Genomic DNA, 18,066 nt, shown 5'->3' with positions numbered 1-18,066 from the left:
GGGGTAAAGGGGTGTGCCGCCACACCCAGATCCCTACATCTTTTGTGTTACCTGACAGTCCTTGGACTCTATCTTTTGTTCTCTTGTAATTGTTTTCCAGACTTCTTCCCATTTAGATGGTTTCTGTTGAGGCAGCTTCATGCAGAGAAATCAGGAGCAGCCAGCCCGAGTCCCTGGATTGTGGGACTTCCAACTCCTTAGGTATCCCATAGAAAAGACAAGATGTTTGGGAATGTTTGGAAGCATTACATCTGGTTATCCCTCTAGTCAGGCAGGCTCTGATGCAATGTGTTTTCCTGAGGACAAAGAACATTAAAATTAGAATTCTCTGGCAGGTTTCATATTTTTTCCCTCATTCTACTAAATACACAGAGATTTGTGTCCTCTATACTCAGTGTGAGAACCTGGGAAAGCACTAGGTGGTGAGACTCATAAACATGTGTGGGTCCTCTGAGCCTGGGTCCCCCCATGGATTTGATAACTTCTCTTGAAAATTTTCGTTGTCAGGACAGAATGGTGACATCCAAGCTTCTGAGCGGCTAACACTTTCTGTGCTGAGTGGAAAATCAAAATTTATGATGCTGATTTTGATCATTGATCTGAAGACTCCACTGTTTGTTCTGTCTCTCCTTATAACCGAAAAGCATACCAGGGCACACTCTTTGAGGTGCAGGCAAACATCTGCTCCTCCTCCTCCTCCTCATCTCTTTCTCCACGCATTACTTACAGGCAGTTCTTGCCCATTGGATCTCAGCCCTGGTCAGTGCCTGTGACTGACAGTTATTAGAACCCGTGGAGGCTCGCTCCTCATTTACCACTGCAGTCTTGGAAGTTACTTTGAAAAGAAGCCCTCTCCTTTCCAACAGTTACGTACACATTTTTACTGGTACAGACTCATGAAAAAAAACCTGCTTTCCAATGATTGATAATTTACGATTATACTTAAGTATTTTAGTGCTCAAATTTAATGAAGCCCCTACTCACTGGCTTCCGTGTTCTTATGGCTGAAAGGTGAATCCTCCCCCTAAACAGGAAGTCTACATTTGTATGACGTGTGCACACTCTGCAAATTAGAAGTTCAAAGCAATGATGTCTTCCTCCCCTCCTCTTTTCTTTCTGTTCTGTTTCCTTTTAATTTCTGCATGGCGAGGAATGGAACCTGAGACCGGTGAGACAGGTAGGTGTTCTAGCACTGAAATGTATGCACAGCCCCAATATTTTTCTTCTACTTACCCCAATACAGGTTTTTCCTTCTTTGTGCCTTCTCTTGCATATATGTATGTGTATGTGTATGTGTATGTGTATATGTATAGTGTATAGTGTATAGTGTATGTGTATGTGTATATGAATAGTATATGTATACGTATAGTATAGTATAGGTATAGGTATAGGTATAGGTATAGGTATAGGTATAGGTACAGGTATAGGTATATGTGTTTTATCAGTAAGACCCCTGAATCTCCACAATAACAAGCGATCTGTTGCTCAGTTGTATAATGTATCTAAAATAATTTCAGAATGACTTCTTTTTTTAAAATCACTACACAAAGCAAATCTTTGGAAAGAATTCAGGGACTGTTTGGACTGTTCTCGTTGTCCAGCCTTGCTGCTGTGGAGGGCAGTGTCAGAGTTTGTCAAAGATCAAACTCCTAGGCCTCCAGGACTCGCCCTTTGGCTTTTCTTCTCTGTGACAGTACTAGTCATTTGGAATGATATTGGGATGTTTGATTTGGCAGCTCTCTAAGTACTGTTGTGGCTTGAACATGATTTGGACCCTCCGAAGCTCATGTTGAAACCTGGTTACCACTGTGGTGGTATATTGGAAGGTAGAAAGGTCCTTTAAGAGTTAGTTGGGTGGTATCAAGGCTTAGCACATCTCCCACTGTACTGCATCCACTCTTGTGAGAAGAACTTGCTCCAGATTGGGCTGACCCGAGTCTTCTATCTCACGGTCCACAGCTTCTCCTTCTGCACCTCCACCAGGTTACAGCATAGGATGAGGCTCAGCAGGTGGTTGCCCAGTCTTGGACCGAGACTTGAACAACTTTAACTAACTTTACTGATTCATAAATGACCCAATGGTTGGTATTCTGTTACACCCAGGAGACAGTAAGCACTACCATTTTCCAGGTTAGGTCATAACTACAACCCCACAGTTTCTCTTATGCCCATTTGCAGATGGTTCCAACTCATCTTCACTCCCAGGCAGAAACTGCTCGGTCGTCTGGTTTCTTCATCCCAGATTCTTCTTATAAATGAAATGATACATCAGGAGGTAGTACATATTTAGCACAATGCTCTTGTGCGTGCATGAGAGCTCCTCCATTCTCTCACAGGAGAGTTTCTGGCTGTGCAGACACACACAGCCATTTGTATATCATATATCTCCAGTGGTAAGGCAGGAAGTGAGGGAGGATGGAGGAAATTCTTGTAAAAGAGCTAGGTGGGAAATTGTCTAAAGCTGATGGAATGACATTTTGAAAAACCAGAGAATTCAATGTTTCTTTTAAAGTTTTTTTTAAACAGGTTTTTCATTACAAAATTTAACTGAGTTTATTTATGTACTTTGCATTTTCAAACATGGGCCAGAGTGTAAATAGTGGACGTGTGGAGGACAACTTGTAGGAGCTGATTCTCTTTACATTATGTGGGTCCTGGGGATTGAACTCAAGTCATCAGACTTGGCAGCAAGCTCCTTGTTGCCATCTTATTGGCATCTTATTGACCCATGAATATAACTTTTATTTTTTTTAAGAGAAAATTTTATATAGTTCCCACATTTTTCTTTCAATTTTCATTTTGATGTATTTTTTTGTTGTGTGGTATGTGTTGTATGTATGTGAGCATGTTGTATGTAAAATATTGGGTGTTTTTCTCCAGTGTTCTTTGCCTTACTGGGAGGAGAGTGTCTCCCACTAAACTGGAAGCTTGCTGTTCCAGCTGGCCTGGATGGCCAGTGAGCTTCCAGGACTCACCTGTATCCCTCCCCTAAGGCTGGGGTTAAAGACACAGACATCTATGCCCAGCTTCTTATGTTGATGCTAGAGATTTGAACTTGGGTCCTCATACTTGCAAAGTGTTCTTGCTCACTGAGCCATCTCCCTTTTAATTTTGAATGGGCTCCAGGACATTCTGGAGTCAGTCTTAGAAATCAGAACTGCAGTGGATAGCCCTGTCTTTGTCCTGGAGAGAGAGAAACACCAGCTCTTCTTGCAACATCTTAAACGTGGCTGGACAAAACCATGCTTTCAAAAGCACAGTTTGGCACAGCTGTCACCTCTGGAGATCTCACACATGCTTTAGAGTGGGCGTCATACGTGGAATACTTGGTGGTGCTGTATCACAAGGAAACGTGTACCAGGTAGCAGGCGATCTGTTAATTTGCAAATTGACTTCAGCTAAATTTTAAAATAATTAAATTTGACATTAGAAAATATTACCCCACATAGCTCTATCAATCTTCTTTTCTCTTCCTTTGACGGTCTTGTTTTTCTTTCTTCTGGATGCCTAGCTCACCTGTCATTTCTTGAGGTCTGATTTCAGTTAAGATAAATATTTATTTATTTATTTGTTTGTTTTTGTTAAAGATAAAATTGCCAAGCCCTGGGAGCTGAGAAGATAGCTGGTCTTGTGGACGTATGGAGACATGAAGCTGTCCTCAGTACTCATGTAGAAGCCAGTAAAGCGCACAACTCTGTAATTTTAGCACTGGGAAGCAGACGGGGCGGGCTGACCAGTTTCCCTGACCATCGCTCAGCTCCAGGTTCCTCAAGAAACTCTGTCTCATAAATAAGATGGAATACCTTACGAAGTACTATATATCTGTGCGTAAACTACTGGGTCTGGGGGTTTTAAGTCTCTTCCTCCTCCTCCTCCTCCTCTTCCTCCTCTTCTTCCTCTTCCTCCTCCTTCTCCTCATACTCCTCCTCATACTCCTCTTCCTCCTCCTCCTCTTCTCTATGAACTTTTTCTGAGAGCTCAGAGTCTATTGAGATAAAGTGAGTAAAAACATATATCTAAGTCAGGCAAATAGCCATATATCAATCTAGCACCAATCTATCAACCATTTCTCCAGTGTGTCTTGCCAATTGTATTTCTATAGAGAGGTAATTAAATAAAGAGTGTTTCTGAAAAGGAAAAAAAATGGAAGGGTATGAGGTGTTTAGAAAGCGTGGTAGATAGGTTGGGGTGGGATGGCAAAACGAACCTGTTATCACATCGTGCCAATTTGAAATTAGCATTTTAGGTAACTTACTTCTTCACACATATTATTAAACTACTTTTATCATTGGCTTCTTTGTGCAAACCCACAGCCATGCGATTCTACAAGCACAGGATATCTGAGAAGCACGGCCCAGGGAGCACTGTGGGGCTAGTTTTTGTGGCAGTAATGGGGCAGGTGTTGGGTGGGGTTAGGATTGGCACCAGGTTGGTCATAGGATCCTGTGTGCACTCTGGACTGGCCAGGGGACGTGTTTTGATAGAAAGGCTGAAAACCAACAAGGCACAACAGATGGTGGAATAGCCGTGAGTGCAGGCTGGGACAGAGGCGCCCCCAGGGGCCATTTAATATTTAATAAAGTGCCGGCTGCTCCATGGCCTCTGTGTGGTAACAGAACTGCATATTCTCTGGGAGATCTTCCAGAGGTGTTTGTCTCTCCTCTCTGTCCCACTAATCTGATGTCCCATGTATGGATAGGGTCAGAGGTTGTTTTCCAAAAGTCTACTGCAAAGGAACAATGGCGAAAGTAATACAAGAGCACAGGTGGTTATCTTGGGTAGGAAATGTGAATAAATGATTCATCTTCTGTACCTAATACCTTTGATATTAATGTAATTGGTTAATTATGTGTGCAGGTGACTTAATTTTTAGTAAGAGTTGTATCTATTCATGGTATGCCAAATTCCTATAAGCTAATTACTGGTTCTCTCAGTTAGTATGAGTTAAGACATAGTTTGCAGTTGATATCTTTTAAAGCTTATGCCCACAACTTAGCTAAGCTTCCTTCTCTGTGTGTCATGTGTGTGTGTGTGTGAGTATAAGCGTGTATGTGTGAGTGTATGGATGCATGTGTGTATTTGTTAATGTGTTCATGTGAGACATGTGTCCATGTGTGTGTATGTGGCTGTGTGTGTGTGTGTGTGTGCAGGGGATTCACTTTCTGTCACCATCTGATCTTTCCTTTTGGTTTTCTCTAGCTTCTGAGAGTTCCCTTTGTGGGTCTTTTTTTAAATTTATTGCTTAAAATTCTCTTTTTCTACATTTAAGTAAAGGCTTTATTTCCATTTTATGGTACAGGCATTTTGGCTGCACATATGTCTGTGTGCCATATACTACCTGTGGAGGCCAGAAGTGGACATTGAACCCCTGAAACTGGAGTATCTCATGGCTGTGAACCACCTTGTGAGTACTGAGAATCAAACCTGGGTCCTCAAGAACAGTGAGTGACCACCAAGTCACCTTGCCAGCTGTCCTTTAATTAGTTCACAATCTAGAACTAATATATGTATTTTATATATTGCTTTTATTAAGCGGAGATGTTTTTAATATTATGTGAATAATATGTGCTCACCCTTTTTTATTAATCATTCCATTTGTTTAAATCTCAAACAATATCCCACTTCCTGGTTACCCCTTCACCAACCGCCCCCCATCCCATATCTGCCTTCCTCCCTCCCCTTTGCTGCCGCACCCACCCACACTCTTGTGCCCCACAACTGTAGCATCATTCTACTCTGGGGCATCCAACCTCCCCAGGACCAAGGGCTTCCCCTCCCATTGCTGCCAGGCAAGGCCATCCTCTGCTACATATGTATCTGGAGCCATGGATCCCTCCAGGCACACCCCTTGGTTGGGGGGTCTAGACTTTGGGAGAACTGGGTAGTCAGGCCAGCCTATGTTGTTCTTCTAATGGGGTTGCAATCCCCCTCCGCTATTCCAGTCCTTCTGCCAGTACCTCCACCAGGTTCTCTGAGTTCTGTCTGATGGATGGCTCCAAGCATCTACATCTGCATTGGTCAGTTGCTGGCCAGACTAAGGAACTGCCACACTTGGTTCCTGTCCCTGAGTACCTCTTGACCACAACAGTGTTGGGTTTGGTGTCTGCAGACATGATGGATCCCCAGGTGGGGTCATTCTCGGTTGGCCCTTCCTTCAGTCTCTCTTCCATATTTTTTGTCCCTCTTCTTCCTTTGGATAGGAACATTTCTGGTTAAAAAACTTTGAGATGGGTGGGTGGCCCCATCCCTCGACCAGGGGCCGTGCCTATCTACTGGAGGTGGTCTCTACAGGTTCTGTTTCTCCCTTCTCTGTACATTGCTGCCAAAGTCAATCCCATTGGGTCCTGGGAGCCTCGCATTTCTCTGGTGTCTGGGACCCTCCAGTGGATGTCCTGAATTCCTCTTCCTCCCTGCTATCTATTTTTATTCAACTTCCTGACCTTCTCTACTCCTCTCACATCTCCTCCAGTTTCTGATACTGCCACACTTATTTCTGTCTCCTTCTTTCTCCTTCCCTTGTCCCTGTCTCCTTTCACCTCCCACAATCATCCCGTTCCCTCCTCAATGCAGGACTGAAGCATCCCCCCTGGTCTTCCTTCTTTCTACTTTCAATATGGTCTGTAGGTTATGTCATAGGCATTGTGAGATTTTGGGCTAATAGCCACTTATTAGTGAGTACATACCATGTGTATTCTTTTGTGTCTGGGTTACCTCACTCAGGATGATATTTTCAAGTTCCATCCATTTGCCTGCGAATTTCATGAAGTCATTGTTTTTTATTGCTGTGTAGTATTCCATTATGTATATGTACCACATTTTCTGTATCCATTCTTCTGTTGAGAGACATCTGGGTTGTTTCCAGCTTCTGACTATTATAAATAAGCCTGCTATGAATATAGTGGAGCATGTGTCTCTGTTATATGATGGAGTATCTTTTGGATATATGCCCAGGAGCAGTATAGCTGGGTCTTCAGGTAGAACTAACTATTTCTAATTTTCTCAGGAATCACAGACTGATTTCCAAAGTGGTTTACTAGCTTGAAGTCCCACCAGCAATGGAGGAGTGTTCCTTTTTCTCCACATCCTTGCCAGTATCTGCTGTCACCTGTGTTTTTGATATTAGCCATTCTCGTTGGTGCGAGGTGAAATCTCAGGGTCCTTTTGATTTGTATTTCCCTCATGACTAAGGATGTTGAACATCTCTTTAAGTGTTTCTCAGCCATTTAAGTTTTTCTCAGTTGAGAATTCTCTATTTAGGTCTGTATTCCACTTTTTAATAGGGTTATTTGATTCTCGGAGTCTAACTTCTTGAGTTCTTTGTATATTTTGGATATTAGCCCTCTATCAAATGTAGGGTTGGTAAAGATCTTTTCCCAATCTGTAGGTTGCCGTTTTTTTGCCCTATTGATAGTGTCCTTTGGTTTACAGTAGCTTTTAAATTTTAAGAGGTCCCATTGTTGTTCTTAAAGCATAAGCCATTGGTGTTCTGTTCAGGAAGTTTTCCCCTGTGCCCAAGTGTTTGATGCTTTCCCCCACTATCTTTTCTATTACATTCAGCATATCTGGTTTTAGGTGGAGGTCCTTAGTCCTCTTGGACTTGAGCTTTGTGAAAAGAGATAAGAATGAATCAATTTGCATTCTTCTACATGCTGACCACCAGTTGAACCAGCACCATTTGTTGAAAACGCTGTCTTTTTTCCCACTGGATGGTTTTAGCTTCTATGTCAAACAAAGATCAAGTGACCATAGGTGTGTGGGTTCTTTTCTGGGTCTTCAATTCTATTCCATTGATCTATTTTCCTGTTTCTGTAAAATACCATGCAGTCTTTATCACTATTGTTCTGTAGTACAGCTTGAGGTTAGGGATGGTTATTTCCCCAGAGGTTCTTTTATTGTTGAGAATAGTTTTCCCTATCCTAGATGTTTTTGTTATTCCAAATGAATTTGAGACTTGATCTTTCTAACTTTATGAAGAATTGAGTTGGAAGTTTGATGGGATTGCATTGAATCTGTAGATTGCTTTACGCAAGAAGGCCATTTTTACTGTATTAATCCTGCCTATACATGAGCATGGGAGATCTTTCCATCTTCTGATGTCATCTTCAATTTCTTTCTTCAGGGATTTGAAGTTCTTGTCATACAGATTTTTCACTTGCTTGGTTAGAGTCACACCAAGAAATTTTATATTATTTGTGAGTATTGTGAAGGGTGTTTCCCTAATTTCTTTCTCATCTCTTTTATCCTTTGAGTAGAGGAAGGCTACTGATTTTCTTGAGTTAATTGTATATCCAGCCACTTTGCTGAAGTTGTTTATCAGCTGTATGAGATCTCTGGTAGAATTTTGGGGGTCACTTATGTATACTATCATATCATTTGCAAATAGTGATATCTTGATTTAGTCCCTTTAAATTTGTATCCCTTTGGTCTCTTTTTGTTGTCTAATTGCTCTGGCTAGAACTTCAAGTACTATATTGAATAGGGAGGGGGGCAGCCATGTCTTGTCCATGATTTTAATGGGATTGCTTTGAGTTTTTCCCCATTTAGTTTGATGTTAGCTATTGGCTTGCTGTATATTGCTTTTTTATATTTAGGTATGTACCTTGAATTCCTGATCTCTCCAATACTTTTAACATGAATGGGCATTGTATTTTGTCAAAGGCTTTTCCCACATCCAATGAGATGAACATGTGCTTTTTTTCTTGAGTTTGTTTATATAGTGGATTACATTGATAGATTTCTGTATATTGAACCATCCCTGGATCCCTGGGGTGAAGCCTACTTGATCATGGTGGATGATCATTTCAATGTATTCTTGGATTGAGTTTGTAAGAATTTTATTAAGTATTTTTCCATCGATATTCATAAGGGAAATTTGTCTGTAGTTCTCTTTATTGGATCTTTTTGTGGTTTAGGTATCAGTGTAACTGTGGCTTCCCAGAAATAATTGGGTAGTGATCCTTCTCTTTATATTTTATGGAATAATTTGAGGAGTATTGGTATTAGATCTTCTTTGAAGGTCTTATAGAATTCTGTACTAAAACCATCTGGCTTTTCTTGGTTGGGAGAGTTTTAATGACTGCTTCCTTGGGGGTTATGGGGCTGTTTAGATGGTGTATCTGATCCTGATTTAACTTTGGTATCTGGCTATCTGTCTAGAAAATCATCCATTTCATACAGGTTTTCCAGTTTTATTGAGTATAGACTTTTGTAGTAGGATCTGATTATGTTTTGAATTTCCTCGGTTTCTGTTGTTATGTCTCCCTTTTCATTCCTGATTTTGTTAATTTGGATACTGGCTCTGTGCCCTCTGATTAGTGTGGTTAAGGGTTTGTCTATCTTGTTGATTTTCTCAAAGAGCCAGCTTCTAGTTTTGGTGATTCTTTGTATAGTTCTTTTTGATTCTACTTGATTGATTTCAGCCCAGAGTTTGATTATTTCCTGTCATCTGCTCCTCTTGGGTGTATTTGCTTCTTTTTATTCTAGAGCTTTCAGACGAGCTATTAAGCTGCTAGTGTATGCTCTCTCCAATTTCTTTATGGAGGCACTCAGAACTATGAGTTTTCCTCTTAGCACTGCTTTCATTGTATCCTATAAGTTTGGATATGTTGTGCTTTCATTTCCATTCTAAAAAGTCTTTAATTTCTTTCTTTATCTCTTCCCTAACCAAGTTATCATTGAGTAGACAGTTGTTCAGCTTCCATGTGTATGTAGGCTTTCTGTTGTTTCTGTTGCTATTGAAGACCAGCCTAGTCCATGGCAGTCTGATAAGAATACACAGGATCCAATGTTCTTGTATCTGTTGAGGTTTGTTTTGTGTCCAAGTATATGTTCAATTTTGGGGAATGTACCATGAGGTGCTGAGAAGAATATATATTCTTTTGTTTTAGGGTAAAATGTTTTGTAGATATCCATTAAATCCATCTGGTTCAAAACTACTTTTAGTTTCACTGTGTCTCTGTTTGCTGCGAGTCAGGTTTAAGAATGGAGCCAAGTGTAAGAGCAAAAAAGTGCCTCTGACTGGGAGGATCAAGTTACACTAGTATTTATTCATAAGCAACAATGAACAAATAGAAAGCTAAAAGGATCGCATTCACACACACACACACACACACACACACTCACTCACCTCTGGTCTGGTAAGTCTAGTTCCAATGGAAGTGCACGCCAGGCCTATGGATTTTCCTTATTGTGCTTTGGATCCCCACTGGAGCCTCAGTCCAGAGCTGGGGTGTCTGGAATTGGTAGGCGGGCTCCAGGAATGAGTTTCAACATGAAGAGTCTCCTTTGGAGCTCTCAAGAATGAGCCAACTTCAGCTGCCAGACCAGGGTTTTAAGTCTCTTCAGCTCAGGCCTTGAGCACCACTTTAGCTAACACTAAGCCTTATCATCTCCACACACACACTCCAGACTTGGTCTCCATGGTATCTTTTTAGTCAATCAAAATTGAGGTGTTCACTTAATCAGGGCATTTACCTTATCACATTTCACACACTGTGAGCTGGGTTACAGTTGTAATTTCTTTTATATTGCTTACATTTATTCCTTACACTATTTAATTTCTGTTTCCATGATCTGTCCATTGGTGAGAGTGGGGTGTTGAAATCTCCTACTATTATTGTGTGATGTTCAATGTGTGTTTTGAGCTTTAGTAACATCTCTTTTAAAAATTTGGCTACCCTTGCATTTGGGGTATAGATGTTCAGAATTAGAGTTTATACTGGTACATTTTTCCTTTGATAAGTATGTGGTATCCTTCCCCATCTTTTTTTGATAACTTTTGGTTGAAAGTCTATTTTGTTGGATATTAGAATAGCTACTCCAGCTTATTTCTTGGGACCATTTGCTTGGAAAAAATTTTCCCATCCTTTTACTTTGAGATAAGATCTGTCTTTGATTCTGAAGTCTGTTTCCTGTATGGCACAGAATGTTGGATACTGTTTATCTATCCAGTCTGTTATTCTATGTCTTTTAATTGGGGAATTGAAATTGAGTCCATTAATGCTGAGAGATATTAAAGACCAATGATCACTGCTTCCTGTTGTTCTTGTTGTTAAAATTGAAATTATGTTTATGTTTTCTTTTGGGTTTATTGTGAAAAGATTAATTTCTTGCTTTTTCTCGGGCGTTGTTTCCCTCCTTGTGTTGGACTTTTCCTCTTATTATCCTCTGTAGGGCTGGATTAGTGGAAAGATATTGTTTAATTTTGGTTTTGTCTTGGAATACTTTGGTTTCTCCATCTATAATAATTACGAGTTTTGTTTGGTATAGTAGTCTGGACTGGCATTTTTGTTCTCTTATGGTCTGTATGATGTCTGCTTAGGATCTTCCTTCCCCAGCAGCATTCAGTTGCCAAGAATTCCTTAGCTGGTTGGGATTTCACGAGCCCCTCCTCCATCCCGGATGGGATTCTAGCTGACTTAACTTGTGCACGAATCACAGCTTTTCCGAGAGCATGCAGGCAACAGCCTTGTCATGTTCAGAAAACATGGTTTCGCTGCAGATGCCTACTACCTCTGGCTCTTGCACCTCCCCTGCCCTCCTCTTCCATAATGATCCCAGAGTCTTGAGATGACGGGAAGGGACATGGTTGCCATGCTTAGAGCTGAGCACTTTATCCTCTCTTATTTTCTACAAATTGATCAGTTGTGGGGTTTTGCATCAAACACCACATACTTCAAAAAAGAAACATCTCTGGTGGAGGCTGAGAAGCGGACTTATCCTCTGTCAGGTGTATAGCTGATAAGGAAGGAACTTTAAGACCACTACAAGAGGGCTGGAGAGATGGCTCAGCAGTTAAGAGTACTTGTTGCTTTTGCAGAGGACCCAGGTTTGGTTCCCAGTTCCCACATAGTAGCTCACAACTCTAACTCCATTTCAGGGGATCTGGTGTCCTCTTATGGCCTCTAAGAGTGCCAGGTATGCATATGGTGCACATATATACATGCAAGCAAGGTACCCATGCATATAAAATAAGAAATGTTTAAACTACAATGCTTCACTTCCCCTTTACCTTCCCTCCCTACAGTCCCTCCCAAATTCCTGCCCCCAACTTCTTCCACATCTCTCACTCTCAAATTGATAGCCTTTTTTAACCTGGTTTTTGTTATACATATATTTATATGCAAATACCACTAAATGAAAATACAATCCATTGAGTTCATTTTTATTTATTTATTTATTTTTGTGTGTGTACAGTTTCAGGGCTGACCAGTTCGTGCTGGATAGATACTAGGGCCTCATCCCTAGGAGAGAGGCTAGCTCCCTCTTGGACCAGTCATGAACTGCCTGTAGCTTGTCTGGGTATATGGCCAGAGAGACTTTCTCCATTACTAATTGGCATGTCTGTTGATATTGCCGTTGTTTTGGATCTTGTTTATGCAGCTATTTCTATGAGAGCATATTTCACAGCACACTTCTTGGTATCCTGTTTCCTCTTTCACAACATCCTTGAGCCCTAGATATAGGAGCTGTGATGATGTATTCACTGGGGCAAGACTCCCCAGGATCTGTTGACTTCTGCGTTGTATCCAGTTGTGGTTTACTGTGCTGGTCTCCATTCGTTGCAACAAAAAGCTTCGATGAGGATAAGAACTCCGTTTATCTGTGGGTGGGTGTAAGGGTATGATTTAGAAGTTAGGAATTACACTGATCCATCAAAGCGACAGTAGAGTCTCTGCTAAGACCTGTGACCTCAGTAGCTGGGAAAGTTGGTTAGGTTTCTGGTCTCAGGCTTGTTCTCCCTGCTGAGTGGGTCTCAAGTCCCATGAGACAGCTGTTGGTTACCATCAACGCGTGGGGTACCACTTACCGAACCTTTGTGCGTATTTTGCCGTGCTGGCCATTGGTTCACAAGTGTCACAGCTGGGTAGGATTATTAACTGCTTTCCGCCCGAGGTCCCTTGCACAGTCTTTTCTGGTATCTTGGATGTCAGGCTTCAGGGCTGAGAGTTTCAGGTTAGATACAGTTCTAACCTGAGCACAGTTCCTGTGTTCTAAATGTTCAGTGTCTTCAGCTCCGACCTCTGAGAGGCAGCCGGGGGCAGCAGCCACAGTCTATCTTGTTTTGGAGTTTGCTTGTCCTGCTCTGACCAGACCTAAAGATTCTCATGCCTTGTACTGGGGTTTTGTTAGTCTATGGTTCTTGGGGAGGGTCCTTTTCAGCTTAAGTGGCACAATTTCCATACACATACATGTACACATACATGTATATGCATACACTTATATGTATTTTGTATGATTTTAGGTAAATATAACAAGATTCCTTAAGGCTTTATTGAACAGCCTTTGTGTTGTGTGTCTGTCTCCTCCTCTTTCCTTTTGTAATGATCTCTTGTGCTGCCCCCCTCAGTTGGCAGCACTCTCCTCATTTTCCATTTCCTGCTTCATATAACTCGTAGCCTCTGAAGACACCAGATGTGCATGTGCCTCACAGAGATATATGCACGAAAGATACTCATGCACATAGAATTAAAATAACAAATAAGAAAAATATACAAATAAATAAATTTATTTTAAAAAGACTTCCAGAAGTTGGAATAAGGTAATCTTTGTAATGGGTTATTAATAGAATTTCAAAGTCTAAGCCGTTGGATCTAAAGTTCTTTAACAGCCAGGCCTCCGAGCCTGCTCTTTTTCCTTTATCTAAATGACAAGAAAAGATGGTTCAGATGGCAAAATGCGTGCCACATCTGTGCTTGGACCTGTGAGCAGGACTCTCAGCTGGGTTGCACTAAATGTGTGAGGCTAACAGAAATCCCACATATAGTGGCCTGCGCTCGCTGACCAGCCAGAGTGGTGCCTGTTGTTTAGACAAAGAGGCTATTTTTATAGTTGAAAAATGGACATCTAGGATTCTGTAAGAAGGGAGTCAGAGTTTCATTTGGAGGAGATCACATGGTATGCGTTGTGCAGCCTTGAATCATGGCTGAGAAACCAGGAATATCTAGAAGGGAGACTAAAATTATTTCTTATAAAATACAGCCTAAAACAGGTCGGTTGGGCCATCCTGCTAACAGAGATAAAACAAACTTCCTGGAAAGAGAGAAAGGAGCACGTTCTCTTCCTATCCCTCAGAGTGTCCATACCCCAGGGACAGCAACCAGACTGCCCTGAGGGCTGACAATTGTAGGCAGCCTTACTCTGCCCATAAGACCGTACAAGGAATAAACACTATTTCAGCAGGATACTGATGGCAGATGTAGGGCCTGTGGTGGTTAATCAACATTGTCAACTTGATAGGATTTAGAACCAAGCAGGAAATCACCAGTGTGTGTGTGCGTGCGTGCGTGTGTGCATGCGTTTCTGCCTCTATCTTCTCGATGAGATCCTGCATAGAACACCAGCTCTCATCTCTCTCTGCTCCTTGATTGCAGCTGCAGTGTGACAAGCTGACACACCTTTCTTGCTCTGATGGACTCCAAGCCACCAAAAGTGAACCAAAATAACCGTTCCTTCCCGAAGCTGATCTGTCTAGGTATTTTGGCATAATAAAGGACCCAAGAGTTAGCTTAGGGGGACTTGGATGGATGAATGCTCAATGGTTAAGAGCACTGTTGCTCTTGCAAAGACTGGGGTTTGATTTCCAGTATCCGCATGGCAGCTAACCACTTAGCATGACTTCAGTTCCAGGGAATCTTACGCCCTCTTCTGACCTCCCTGGGCATGCTCTGCTCGTGGTGCACAACCAGAACATCTATACTCATAAAATAAAAATAAATACTTAAAATAAAGAATTACCTAATGGGGACTAGCAGACATGTTTCGAATGGCCAGTCCAATGGCTGACTCCCCCTCTTCCCTATCTCCCATGAAGGAAAGATGTGTTACAGAATGTAATTCTAACGGAGCTCCAAAGTAGTGCTCTGAGTTCATTTTTTCAGCTTTCTAGGCTCTAAAGCATCCATGGAGGGAAGGCACAAGCTGCATTTCAGTTAGTAGGAGGGCAGAGAGCAGCAAAGAGCCCTGCTGTCCCCTATGGAGGAAGGGTGGTCCAAGGCAGACGCAGTGGCCCTTCAGCTGTGTAATACGTGCCCAAATGCAAGCTAAGGTCTTCCGAAATGACATTCCTTAATGAGGGGCGAAGGTAGAGGCCCTTTCCGCCAGAGACTGTGTTGGCATTGTGAGTTGGAGGAAGAAATATTTCTTATAGTGAGGCAGACGAGCATGGTTTTAATTAAGATCAAGAAGATTCGCGTTAGATCTCAGAACGTCTCTTCCCTCAGGAAGAATTGCTCGCAGTGAAAACAGTGAAGCGCTTGGGAAGAGGCTCACAAGCTGATGCCCGGTGGCGGTCAGCTTTCCCATTGTTCTTGCAGAGACCCCAGGGAATGGTGAGCAAGGGCTGAACTGTGGGGCAGTGTTGTGGTGGTGGTGGTGGTGGTGGTGTAGAGAGGTGGCGTAGTGGCAGTTGAGTGTGGTGGGGTGGTGGTGGTGATGGGTTTCTGAGGTTTCAGAAGTTTCCCGCTTCTTTGTCAGAATGCCCAGCTGTTTAACCAAAATCTACCCTCAGAGCTACTCAGCTTACAATACATTCGGCTTAACTCCTCTCAGCTCTGGGCACCCCCCCCCCCCCAGGCCCAAGTCTTCTGAGCTATCAGGTTCTCTTGTCCTGGGAAGAGCCTTGAGTTCCCACGTGAGAGAGGAAGTTACTTTTCCTTTTGCCAAGCCATCCAGTTAATTTGTGGTTTGCCGTGATTGTTTGCTGGTTCCCCCAGGTGCCTAATCTCACCGGGAGGGCATCCAACCTTATCCCACCCAGCTTTACTCTGAGAAGTTTCTGCCGATCATGATGCAGCTGGCATCGCATGAGAAAGCGAGACGGGACTAATTGAGTGAATTGGAAACCAATTACTTTGGAGGAGAGAAGGAAGTGGTGAGGTCGGGAGGCGGGCTGTGAGCTCAAGGGATATATCCGTGGTGCTCCCGGGGGACCCTGGGATTGCTACTTGACCTCAGTTCGCACAAGAGCATAAAACATTCAAAGAAATGTGTAACAGTTAATTTTAATTTAACCCCACTGGCTTCCAAATAGTCTAAAAGAAGACAAGCAATGTAACTGTGAACGTTTTAGAGAATGTTCTCACAAATCGTGACACCGAGAAGACACTGGTCTAGGCTTAGGGATAAATATGACTTTTTTTTTTCTTTTGCCTCATTTGGTTTACTGTTGGTTGGGAAGATTGACTGTGTTTTTCAGGAAATGAACAAACAAAAGCAAATCTTGGTTTGGGTTGTTGATCAATACCCAGAGGACAGATGCAACCTTTATCACTTGGAAGCTTGCACCTGAGACTTTAATTTTAATTTTGCACATTTTCTTTAATTTACAAAAAGTGAACATTATTATTAATTACTCTCTCTCCCTCCTCCCCTCTCCCCTCTCTACCTCTGTGCGAGTGTGAGTGTGGACATGGCATACTTGTGGGACAATGAGCTCTCTCTTTCTACCCTGGGTCTCCAGACTGAAGTCAGATCATCAGGATTTTGTGACCAGTGCTTTTAACTACTGAGCCATCACCCATAGGCCAGGTGGTTCCTTTTAAACCGTAGGAAATATGGGATCTGAAAAACTGTTTCCTTAAAGACCACCTACAATACTGTGACACACATTTTGTGATTACTGGTTGCTGCTGAGTGACTGTGTAGGATGTCTTCCCCCTCTGCCCTGTTTTGCTTTGGGAAACCATATCATGTGAGCCCAGGCTGAGGCTTTGCCTGGATATTCCAACGGCATTTACTGCAACCAATGTGTAGAAGATGCACACGATGAAAGTCATTGCTTTTAAAGCCCTTTTCACAATTGAATTTCCTGTGGAGAAGCAATATCTCAGGAGCATAATAGATTTTCTCCCTTCCTTCCAGCTACACAAATACTGTCACAGAAAACTAATCAGCTGCAGCTCTAATCTATATCTCTGATTTGTTTATGTGTGCCACGCAGGCTGGCCACCTTTTGAATTTAAGAGTGACTTAAAGTAAAAATAAAATAAAATACAAGTCAATGACATGGAATTGCTAATGGTGGGACCTTGTTTACATCCCACACCCTGAAAATATTTTGTTGAGCTGGCTGGGGAAGCCACATGGCCGAGACAGACTGACTGATGGTTTGGTTTATTGCCTGACTGGAGCCCTGGTGGAAGAAGGAAAATCACGTGACGCAGCTGTCTGTCACCTCAAATGTAGAGAAAGAACATGTCTCCCGCACACATATGATCTATGCTTTAGCAGAGGAACTCTGAAAAATCTCAGCAGGAGCGTCGTGGCCCCTGGCTCAGGACCAGAGTGGCACTCCAGGCTTCCGAGTCCTCTGATGATAGCGCTCCCCAGAACTCTCCAGCAAAGGCAGCTTGTCTCCTCGACCCTTCGGATTTCTTTGTTCCCTTTTATTTTGTGGAGTTACCTATTCTTCAAGACATTCATATTTCTCCCTTTGGGTGTTTGGTAGAAGGGCTAAAAGAGAGGCTTTCCCATGCACACTGTTCCCTCTGACCCTCATAAAGGATCATTCCAGATCAGTAGCCCTGTCTGACTTGGAACTCTCTGTAGACCAGCCTGGACTCGAAGAGATCTACCCGCCTCTGGCTCCCAAGTGCTGAGATTATAGGTGTGCTCTACCAACGCTTGCCTGAGATATAAGTATTTTTTGGTGTACCTGGACTTGAACCTAGATCTTACACATGCTAGGCAGGCAATATCACGAGCTATCTCTACAACCAGTTAGCTGATCCTTTTTTAAAAAGCTTAGGGGTAGTAGTGAATGTGGTAAGACATCCCAGGGGCCACTGGAAATTTTGTATGTTGTCCCTACCAGAGACCTACTCTCTTAGTGAAAAGACATATATCAGGGTGAAATGTGCAATTATTTGGGATAGAAATTAGCATAGAGGCTGGGGAGATGGCTTTCAACAAAAGCATGAAGGTCTGAGTTCGAATCCCCAGCAATCAGGTAAGAACCTGGGTATGGTAGTGCACAATATAACTCCAGGACTGTGTCTGTGTCTGGGAGACAGAAACAGGAGGATTGACAGGGCTTGTAGTTTCCAACTTAGCCCCAGGTTCAGAGAG

General features: G+C 42.5%; 1 long non-coding RNA gene across 1 annotated transcript; it reads left to right on the top strand.

Moving 5' to 3' along the window:
- The first annotated feature begins 3,716 nt into the window (after positions 1-3,716).
- Positions 3,717-15,918, top strand: LOC127664856 (uncharacterized). The gene is made up of 5 exons (XR_007973262.1): positions 3,717-3,824; positions 5,300-5,404; positions 14,373-14,473; positions 15,222-15,329; positions 15,714-15,918. It is a non-coding gene; the product is annotated as an uncharacterized LOC127664856 (long non-coding RNA).
- The last annotated feature ends 2,148 nt before the right edge of the window (positions 15,919-18,066 follow it).

This window comes from Apodemus sylvaticus, chromosome 14, assembly GCF_947179515.1.
Source record: "Apodemus sylvaticus chromosome 14, mApoSyl1.1, whole genome shotgun sequence".
Lineage (NCBI taxonomy): Eukaryota > Metazoa > Chordata > Mammalia > Rodentia > Muridae > Apodemus > Apodemus sylvaticus.
The sequence above is the reverse complement of the archived record's forward strand: the minus strand, read 5'-3'. Positions and strand labels throughout refer to the sequence as shown.